At 38.1% G+C, this 2916-nt stretch overlaps 2 protein-coding genes across 7 annotated transcripts in view; both read left to right on the top strand.

Annotated features, from left to right (window-relative positions):
• The window catches only part of RABGAP1L (RAB GTPase activating protein 1 like), a 248438-nt gene that overhangs the window by 121923 nt on the left and 123599 nt on the right, over positions 1-2916 (top strand). The window lies entirely within an intron of this gene.
• The window catches only part of GPR52 (G protein-coupled receptor 52), a 53379-nt gene that overhangs the window by 36619 nt on the left and 13844 nt on the right, over positions 1-2916 (top strand). The gene's annotated exons all lie outside the window — the stretch shown is intronic.

Here is a 2916-nt window from a genome sequence, read left to right as displayed (position 1 = left end):
GTAACTGGAAAAATCACAATCACAGTATATGAGATTTGATAGCTCTCTAGAGTTTTAAACCCGGAACCTTACTTTCTCCACACTGTTTTTTTTTTCAATGTCATTTAAATGTCCTTTTAATTATTTATTTTTATTTTTAAAATTTATTTATTTATTTATTTTTTCTGGCTGACAGTGGTTCTCAGATTAGGCAGAACTTTTAGGTCATTTTTCTACTGCTTTCTTTGAAATGGTAAGTTTAGCTGGAGGAAATCTGTAGTGATAATTCCAAAAGCTGTCTTCAGGCTGATCTTCCATATTTTGTCTCTTTTTTATGTGACACAAAGCAAAGCTGAACTAAAAATAGGCTATGAGCTTTAATATAGTTAACTGCTGATTAAGCCACCGTCACACTGTGTTTTTAAGAGCAGCAATGTGCAGAATAATTTAATAGGGTTAAAAAATTAGATAAAAGCTTTTCCAATTACAAAGCTAGCATTATCTGTTAAATAAATAGCTCCCTACCTTACTCTGAGACAAGCATTGCAATTTGTTTATTTAAATTTTCATTATTAATAGGATAACATAGTTTTCTGATAGCTTTGCAATAAATTAGGCTTCAAGTCAAATACTTCTGCAGTCTCTGGAGATCGTGTCTTCTCCAGTTTAGAGACAGCTTGGGAAAGAGGTGGCTGTCATGGAGAAGAGTACTATGCAATATCAAAGCAGGAGAAACTCCAGGTGTTTTCTAGACACACATTTTGTTTTGCCTATAAATAGCAATCTACGTTTACACTTATTCTTTGCATAAAAAACTGCTGATATTCAACAGAAAACTTTGGTACCATATTCTGTTCAGAATCAAATGTGTTTTTATACAGTACTTTTGGTGTTTTCTATCTTTTATATTGGATCTTGACAGGTATTTATATAGTGGGATTTTAATCTTTTGCCTCTGCTTAATCTCTCCATGAGAGCCTACAACCTACTTTTCTGTGACAGCAGATTTAGGTTTCTGTCTTGGTCCTGCGAAGGTGCAAGTGCTGGTAAGGTTCAGGATCTGCAGTGCCCTGGTCAACCTATCAGTGGTTATCGGTAGTTATCATCATTAAGATAATAAGTTGGTTTTAGTGAGAATGAAGTCCTTTTGGATCACAGTTATAAAGCAGCTTGGGGAGTTTTCCAATGCAAAAATCCTCATGGAAATGTACGCCATAATACTGTCCTGTGCTAGGTGGCACGGCCCAAAAGAAATGTGCCACTTGCTTTTCTAAATGGGGTTGGTGGGCTACTAAGCTGGTCTTGCTGCTGGTCCTCTCAGAGGTATGTCCTCTGAGCTTGTACAGGCTGTGTCCCCTCACATTGCCTCCTGGGACTGGCAAGTCTCTGCTCTGTGCTCTTAGACAGGGATTGTAAGGCCAGAGGGTGAGTGGAGGGGCAAGGGCTGTATCCTGGAAGCTTTACCACTGAAAGCTTTAGATACCTGCATGGGGCAGCAAATTGAGATGCTTTTCACAATGGGTTGTGCAGCTGTATCGTTCTGCTCCGAAGGTGAGATTTTATTACAACAACGTAACTGGACAGCTGTGTTAAAGTTCCTATAATTACTTAATAAGGTTTATTCCCCCCCACTTTCTCTTGAACACAAAGTAAAGTTTCAGCAACTGCTAGCAGCGCATGCAGTTTTCAGCAAGCTGCTATTAAATCTGAGACTCCTTGACTGAGGAGAGATGTCCTCCTCTGCTGGACTGAGCAGCTCTGCAGGTTTTGCTGGACCCCAAGCGAAGGCACTTACGAAGGAAAGTTTGGCCATTCTGCCGTAATCTATGTGAGAAGAGCCCAGATTTTGCAAAACTGGTAGAGTTTGTTGTTTCTGTGTGAGTTTAGTTATGCTTTGTGTTTGTTGGTGGTACTTTTTTCTTTTCTTTTGGTGTTGTTAGCTTGTTTACATTTGCTGGCAATACAAATAACTTCTGTAAAATAGTTTTGTCTGTCTAGTTTATTCCTTACTTTGCAGTTGGGAAAAGAATGAGTGTGAGAAGCATGTGGTGTGTTCTTTGGGACTCATTTCATCCTCTGACCTTGTTCTGCACTGCTTCAAAGTGATAATACACACATTCTTATAAACCTATATGACATTCTGTTTTAAAATAGAACTAAATACCAGTTTACAGAAAGCAGCTTCATAAATTGCTTTTGACCTTCGAGATTAAAATTCCTGTGTCTAACAACCCAAAACTTGGATGGATCTCACTTTTATGGGCCAAATGATCTGAAGTAATGTAGGCTATTATCTGTAAACCGCAAAGGCTACCAAGTATTCCAGAAGGAACGCCCCCCGAAAATATAATAGAAACATTATGTGACTGATAGATTTTACCTACATAGAAATATGTGAGGCATAAATGGCTGGAAATGGATGTAGATATGAATGCGTGATGAGAGAGAAATGTAAACTCAGAAGTAGTGAGAAGCTATCTTTTTTTCAGTAGTTTCTGATACACATCTATACATCTGTAGGTCGATCTTTCAATTAATATTTCCTTCAGTTGGCAAATTAACAGTTGTACCTGATGGTGAAAGTTGCAAACAGCCTAGTAAAACACTGTGAATTAAGTTTAGGTGAGCCATGATCAGATAGATAAGGAATCACACAAGATAACAAAATAAGATCGGGAAGTGTCTGTTAAGAAATGCACTGAAGCTACAGTAATGCTTGTCAGAAGGAGTAATAGGAACAGGAATGAGCACTTGAGATCTGTGTTGTTTTCAGTAGTACCTGTAAGTACCCAGGCTAATGTCAGTAATGCAGCATATTCCATGTTTTCTTCAGTCTTGGCTTCTATCTGTGATAAAGTGCAAGACGTGAGCATTAGTATCGAAAAATGGCAAAATGCACTTAAATAATCCCAAAGCAGCGAAGCAACTTTAGGAAGT

The sequence above is a fragment of the Anser cygnoides genome, chromosome 8, assembly GCF_040182565.1.
Source record: "Anser cygnoides isolate HZ-2024a breed goose chromosome 8, Taihu_goose_T2T_genome, whole genome shotgun sequence".
Taxonomy (NCBI): Eukaryota; Metazoa; Chordata; class Aves; order Anseriformes; family Anatidae; genus Anser; species Anser cygnoides.
Note: the sequence above shows the minus strand (reverse complement) of the source record. Positions and strands in the feature narration are given on the sequence as shown.